General features: G+C 37.3%; 1 protein-coding gene across 4 annotated transcripts in view; it reads left to right on the top strand.

The window, feature by feature from the left end:
- The first annotated feature begins 569 nt into the window (after positions 1-569).
- LOC117430258 (actin-binding protein WASF3-like) overlaps positions 570-8036 on the top strand; it is a 43102-nt gene continuing 35635 nt past the window's right edge. For 2 of the 4 annotated variants that reach the window (XM_059001102.1, XM_059001101.1), the window contains exon 1: positions 570-818. The gene's annotated coding sequence lies outside the window, so the exon portion shown is untranslated. The remainder of the gene's footprint in view (positions 819-8036) is intronic. The other 2 variants (XM_059001098.1, XM_059001100.1) reach the window with 2 other exon arrangements.

Raw genomic sequence — 8036 nt, 5'->3', positions numbered from 1 at the left:
AAATGAATTACAAAACACAGAGAGTGCTTAAGAGAACTTGAAATATATGACCTAGTTGTTTGATTCTGGTTTTTCTATTAGCAAGCGTTTTACCAGTTTAAAAGGCGTGAACGTTTTGAAAATATGAAAATATATTTCATAGCAACATAAGACGTCTCTCATGGTTGTGCTTTCCTGGACATTTGCTATCTTCGTCGGGAGTCGCTTCATTTTATTTAGTAATTTGGCAAACAGTCAGCAATGACTACAGTTCAAATTGTTTACTGGGGGAACTACAGTTTTATTTCCTTTAGTACTGTTAATTTGGTGCGTTTTGTCTTGAAATGTATCATTTCATTCACTCGGCCACCAAAGAAGTGTCCCAAGAATGTATATATTTTTAGTTAAATGTGAATAATGCAGATCGTGTACACTACTGTCGCCGAAACCAGAGTCAAAAATCCAGGTTAGTATCTCACACACACACACACACACCATAATCGAATAACCACCTACTGGAGTAAGGCGCTACCCATTTCTTCAGAGACAGCATTGCTGGTCCTCAGGGAGTCTTTAAAACCTATACTACACATTGTGTTCCCTGCTTGCCTCCCGTGCACAGTCTGAGCTGGTATACGACGAGAGCGACCCGCATGCGCTTTGAGCTCACTGCAGAGAGCCAGGTTAAGCTATCCTCCCATTGAACACACACATGCAGTAGAGCGCACCGAGCAGCAACTGCATCCATTCCCTGAGCAGTCTGACCATGAAAAGAATGGGGAGCGACCTCTTCCAACAGTCGGATCTGTAATGCTTTGCTATTAAATAAATCACTGCAGGTAAGGCAACTGCTGTAATCCCATTGTTTTTGCATTTGAATACCCTATAATATTGTAAGATGTTACTCGCGTCACAACGGGGAAATCAAGCCAAGTGATATGTTTGCTTAAAAAAAAACAAAAACAAAAAAAACATGATGTATTTATTGCTGCAGCGTCTGTGCTCCTGCTTTTGTGGTTCGCGAGGGATGTTTTTTTTTTATTATTATTTTGAATAGGCACGTTTCGATTTGATATTATGATGAAAATGATGCGCTCAGATTATGCCCATCCAGGTCGTACTGTGTATGTGCAGTAAGGTGCCTCCTCTGTCCGATACAACATTACATGAGCTCATCATAACTGTGACGGGAAAAAACAGCGCTATGAATATGACATTAGCAGCTGGTTATATTGTAGGCATGTAGACTTTATTTAATCAGCTTGTTTGATAAATAAAAGTGCCATTTGAATGCTGCAAGATTAATTAAAAAAATAAAACCTATACAGGCTGTGCAATACTAAACGAATTATACATGCGTGTTTTGTACTAGTATTAATTGTAAGAGACAACACGCCCACTCTCTTCGGGCAATATTCGCTCATACACTAACTAACTCGGAACTACTGTCCTGGAATGTTCTTTTTTTTCTCTGTGTTGGGGGGTCTTGTAAATATACCAGGATGGTGTTGAAAAAACAGAATTACATTTATGAAGGACAGTATTATTCTAAAATAAATAACATTATTTCAGTTTATGTACTGTAAATTATATGAGCAATTAAAAAAAAAATCACCGTTTCTAATTGTTTGGCAAAATAACTATTAATGTACTGGATACATCTTTCCCAAGACAATAAGTGCAGGGTGGAGTCCACTAGTAAATTTGACAATGTGAACGTTTTCTTCTTGTGTATGTCACTACTCTGCAGTGCTTATATTAATAGTCTGTAGGCTGCTGATTAAGTTTGATCCACACACAAGCTTTCTAGGAGGCAATGTGGTCCAGTGGTTAAAGTCCAGGGCTTGTAACCAGAAAGTCACTGGTTCAAATCCCACCTCTGTCACTGACTGACTCACTGTGTGACCCTAAGCAAGTCACTTGTGCTCCAACCTGCGGATGAGATGTTAAATCAATGTCCTATTGTAAGTGACTCTGCATATAATGCACAGCTCACAGCCTACCTCTGTAAAGTGCTTTGTCCACTATGAAAGACGCTATATAAAAAAATATATATATGAAGATATATTGTAGTTGTACACTGTAATTGACTTGTGTTATTGTTTTCTGGGACCCCTTGAAATGATGCCATCTCAATGGGTAAATCTCCTGGTTAGATAAATAAGAACATAAGAACATAAGAACATAAGAAAGTTTACAAACGAGAGGAGGCCATTCAGCCCATCTTGCTCGTTTGGTTGTTAGTAGCTTATTGATCCCAGAATCTCATCAAGCAGCTTCTTGAAGGATCCTGATGTAACTATCACTATTTAATCATATCCTGATGTAACTTTCACTATTATCTGCTGTATTATTGAATTGTGGTTTGTCACACTTGATAATTATTGTATTTCTTGTTCTTATTGTATGACTTATATTGTAACACTTGAATGTATTTGTATTTGCTTGCGATTGTAAGTCGCCCTGGATAAGGGCGTCTGCTAAGAAATAAATAATAATAATAATAATAATAATCCCAGGGTGTCAGCTTCAACAACATTACTGGGGAGTTGGTTCCAGACCCTCACAATTCTCTGTGTAAAAAAATGCATCCTATTTTCTGTTCTGAATGCCCCTTTATCTAATCTCCATTTATGACCCCTGGTCCTTTTTTCTTTTTTCAAGTCAAAGAAGTCCCCCGGGTTGACATTGTCTATACCTTTTAGGATTTTGAATGTTTGAATCAGATCGCCGCATAGTCTTCTTTGTTCAAGACTGAATAGATTCAATTCTTTTAGCCTGTCTGCATACGACATGCCTTTTAAACCTGGGATAATTCTGGTTGCTCTTCTTTGCACTCTTTCTAGAGCAGCAATATCCTTTTTGTAACGAGGTGACCAGAACTGAACACAATATTCTAGGTGAGGTCTTACTAATGCATTGTAGAGTTTTAACATTACTTCCCTTGATTTAAATTCAACACTTCTCACAATATATCCAAAGATCTTGTTAGCCTTTTTTATAGCTTCCCCACATTGTCTAGATGAAGACATTTCTGAGTCAACATAAACTCCTAGGTCTTTTTCATAGTTCCCTTCTTCAATTTCACTATCTCCCATATGATATTTATAATGCACATTTTTATTGCCCGCATGCAATACTTTACACTTTTCTCTATTAAATTTCATTTGCCATGTGTCTGCCCAATTTTGAATGCTGTCTAGATCATTTTGAATGACCTTTGCTGCTTCAACAGTGTCTGCCACTCCTCCTATTTTTGTGTTGTCTGCAAATTTAACGAGTTTGCTTACTATATCAGAGTCTAAATCATTAATGTAGATTAGGAATAGCAGAGGACCTAATACTGATCCCTGTGGTACACCACTGGTTACCTCACTCCATTTCGAGGTTTCTCCTCTAATCAGTACTTTCTGTTTTCTACCTGTTAACCACTCCCTAATCCATGTGCATGCATTTCCTTGAATCCCTACTGCGTTCAGTTTGAGAATTAATCTTTTATGCGGGACTTTGTCAAAAGCTTTCTGGAAATCTAAATAAACCATGTCGTATGCTTTGCAGTTATCCATTTTCAATGTTGCATCCTCAAAAAAGTCAAGTAGGTTAGTTAGACATGATCTCCCTTTCCTAAAACCATGCTGGCTGTCTCCCAGGATATTGTTACCATATAGGTAATTTTCCATTTTGGATCTTATTATAGTTTCCATAAGTTTACATATAATAGAAGTCAGGCTTATTGGTCTGTAGTTACCTGGTTCGGTTTTGTCTCCCTTTTTGTGGATCGGTATTACATTTGCTATTTTCCAGTCTGTTGGTACAACCCCTGTGTCAAGAGACTGTTGCATGATCTTGGTTAGCGGTTTGTAAATAACTTCTTTCATTTTTTGAGTACTATTGGGAGGATCTCATCCGGCCCAGGGGATTTGTTTATTTTAAGAGCTCCTAGGCCCTTTAACACTTCTGCCTCTGTTATGCTAAAGTTATTTAAAACTGGATAGGAACAGGTCGACATGTGGGGCATGTTGTCCGTGTCCTCCTTTGTAAAAACCTGTGAAAAGTAATCATTTAATATATTTGCTATTTTTTTTTCTTCATCTATGATTTTGCCATTTGTGTCTCTTAGACATTTAACCTCCTCTTTGAAAGTTCTCTTGCTGCTATAATATTGGAAAAACATTTTGGAATTGGTTTTAGCCCCCTTAGCAATATTGATTTCTATCTCTCTCTTGGCCTTTCTAACTTCCTTTTTGACTTGTGTTTGCAGTTCCAAGTACTCTTTCTGTGTGCTTTGTTTTTGGTCCCTTTTAAATGCTCTGTAAAGTGCCTTTTTTCGCTGAATATTTTTTTTAATTGATCTATTAAACCATTTTGGCCATTTTGTTTTAGATTTAGATTTGTCTACTTTTGGGATGTAATTGTTTTGTGCCTCTAGTACTACATTTTTAAAAAACAGCCACCCTTTTTCTGTGGATGTTTTCTCTATTTTACTCCAATCTACTTCTATTAGTCTCTGTTTCATACCTTCGTAGTTTGCTTTTCTAAAATTGTAAACCTTAGCTTTAGTCATTACTATTGGGGTTTTAAAAAATATTTCAAATGAGACCATGTTGTGGTCTGAGTTTGCCAATGGCTCTCTGACCTCTGTTTTAGTTATTCTGTCTTCATTATTTGAAAAGACTAAGTCAAGGCATGCCTCCCCTCTAGTCGGTGCCTTGACAAATTGCGTTAGGAAGCAGTCATTTGTCATTTCCACAAATTTCAATTTCGTCCGTCGTGCCCCCCATTGGGTTTTCCCATTTTATACAGGGGAAGTTGAAATCCCCCATTAGTATGGCTTCTCCTTTTCTACACGCATTTCGAATGTCATTGTACAACAGATTATTTTGCTCAGCATCTGAATTTGGCGGTCTATAGCATGCTCCTATTATTATGCCCTTTGAATTTGTGTCCATTATTCTGACCCATATTGATTCTGCATTGTTTTCTTTGTCCTGATTTAACACCTGGGCTTCAAGGCTATTTCTTATGTATAGCGCTACCCCTCCGCCTCTTCTGTCCTGCCTGTCTTTCCTATACAGTGTGTACCCACTAATATTATATTCGTCTCCATCACTCTCAGACAACCAAGTTTCTGTAACACCTATCACATCGTAGTTGCTTGTTAGTGCAGTAGCTTCAAGTTCTAACATTTTGTTTCTGAGACTTCTAGCATTAAGATAAATACATTTAATAGTGGTCTTACCTGAGTTGTTGCCCTTGTTTTGATGTAGTCTCCCTTCTGTTTTTTTGTTTTCTCCCCCCTTCCTTTCTAGTTTAAATATAAATATTTACTGTCAAAAACAAAAGAAACTCACCAGGAACATGTTGCAATTCCCTATTAACTTTCCATTCAGTATCTCCGTTACAAAAATACAGATTCCCTGCAATTGCACCAGTAAGGCCTACAGGGTGAGATAACGCATCAAGTTTGAGGTAGTGCATATTTTCAAGGTTATAAAACCCTTGCATGCAAAATGTGTTGGAGACCTTGCCATTCCATTTACCGAATATGAGTGTAATATTGAAATCAAAATGCAGAAACAGTGAAACCAGGTATATTTCTAAATTTTAAGGAGGCAGTATTAAGCAACAATTAAACAAGACTATAAGATTATCCAGTCAGAAATACAGGTAGGGTTCAAATTAGCTCACAACCTCCTGATCACATTTCTGTTTATATGTACAGTATGACCTTGCATATATGTTCCAGTATATCACACCATTTTCATAAAATAAACCTATATAGAATATGCTGAGCCAAATTTGTTCATATATATGTTGCAGTATATTGTCATACAAATGTTGAGAGATCAACTTTTTCATATTTGGTGTTGCTGAGTGAATATTTTCCAGATCTAATTTTGAAATCCTTCCATTATGACAGAATGACCTGGTGAATTGCACTGTTCTCTCAATTCAGTTGTTTAATTAAGCAGTATGGCACGACAGGGTCTGTGATGTTGTAGGATATCGGGTGAGTTGTGATCAAGTGCCTTCAAACTGCCCGAGAAGTGACACTATCCCTCAACGACACTCACCCTGGAGTGCCACACTGCGATTATACAATCGCTATGAGGTCATTTGAAATGAAAAACAAATAGGTTTAAAAAGAACCGTGGCAATGTGCTGAGGTATCGTCACAGCTACGACATCACAATGCCTGTTGAAATAAATAGAAGCACCATCCTTGCCATTGCATGATTTGAGTTTAAACGAACTTTCTTTTCCATATATCCTTGTTCTATAAACAGAATATTCCACGAGTGTTCATAGTACTGTGGTTATTTCACTCATTTTCATGGTGCATCCTTGATATATGTTCCAAAAACATGTCACATGGGCATTTAAACTTGAATGCAGATTTGCAGATTGCTTCCTGCTACATAATTATATCCTGTGCTGTAGGTCAGGAGTCAGACCATGTGACCAGCAGCACAGGAAGTGGTTAGCAGTTTAACATTTGAATTTATACCTTTGCAATTGATAATGTCAGTACATTATAATAAAAGATAAGTGAATGGGTTTTTAGTTGTATCCCTCCCTTTGGGCTACTTGGTTTATGTCTATATAGAGCATGTTTTAATCCCACACAGGATACTGGTCCCTGGCTGGATATAGCAGCGGCTCCCCTACATATATCATTCTTTAAAAGAGCCCCTGGAGAATTGGCCATTGCCATAGCCTCCTCCTCGTGACATTCAGACATTTATATATAGCAAGAGAACCATGTATGTAATTGTGATGAAACTTGCCAAGGACATTTTTAGCAAGTTTATTGAGGATATCTGCCAATATATGAAGGGACCCATCCCCCTGTCTGTACGTACATAATATACTGTACATTACATTTTTTCATGTACAGCAGTGTGCAAATTTATTGGAACAACTCAAGAGTTGTCATTTATATCCTTTATATACCTACCTGCACGAAAACCTCTGGGTGTGAGAATTTCAATTTTAGGTCAGTAATCAGTGATATAGAAACAATAGGCACTTGTGTGAAAATGTTACACCACTTTGTGTAATTAGGCCTCTTAAAAGTCTCATGCATTTTACCATGTATTGCCATGTGTTCCTTTTCTCTTAGTATTTTAAATGAATTGCATGTGTGGCCTATTAAAGTCATGAATTAAATTAGACAATCACTAATTTGCCTATTTTGACAATTGTCCAATATTTTCAGTTCCAGTGGTTTGATCTTATATGCACAACAAATCAAACCAACAGAAGCAATGGGGTGTTGTAATAAACGTGCACACTGCTGTACGTCCTGTGGATGAGGGTCATGGTAAAATGCTTTTTCATGACACATGATTGGTCCTGTACTTCAAGCTGGGATGCTCATCTTCAAAGTGTTTGGAGAGGGCCACGATGATTTAGTTCTGATTTCATTCAGATGTATTCTAGAGGCAATTCATGTTACACTAGTAGATATAAAGTCTGCATCCCCACATTGTATTGCAAGCAATTTAGCTTTCCTTCTTGCAGTTGCTTTTTTAATATTTTTTTTAGCATTTTATGTATTTACAGTTTATGTACAGTAAAGTACGTATGTTTTAAAAGATTGTAAAAGAAAATAACATTAACATTCTCGAGGCACATAGAGAACTTCAAAATAATTCAGCAATACCATTCCTCCTGTACTCGACTGTGTTTAGATGACGCAGGGTGCTGCATAACAAGGTAGGGAACTGTTTGGATGAGGAAATGTATTTATGGATACGTAGAAACCCTTAATGTGCTTATTGACGGGTCTGAAAGATTAGGCAGTAAACACTTTAATGATTTACCGGTGACAAAGGGCTGGAAAGTCCATTAGGAATTGAGAATTGCAATGCAACTGGTGTGTGTCAGGGTGTTAATTGTTAAGGGTTTATTAGGCTCAGAAAATTCAGTCGTCTAAAGCTAGCAGAGCACCCTCAGGTCTGTCTTTAAAAAAAAAAAAAAAAAAAATTATATTACGAATTGTGGCAAAGTGGCTGCTGATTAGAAACAGGTGCAGAGGTGATGCAGTGCAGAAA

Source organism: Acipenser ruthenus, chromosome 26, assembly GCF_902713425.1.
Source record: "Acipenser ruthenus chromosome 26, fAciRut3.2 maternal haplotype, whole genome shotgun sequence".
Classification (NCBI taxonomy): Eukaryota; Metazoa; Chordata; class Actinopteri; order Acipenseriformes; family Acipenseridae; genus Acipenser; species Acipenser ruthenus.
The sequence above is the reverse complement of the archived record's forward strand: the minus strand, read 5'-3'. Positions and strand labels throughout refer to the sequence as shown.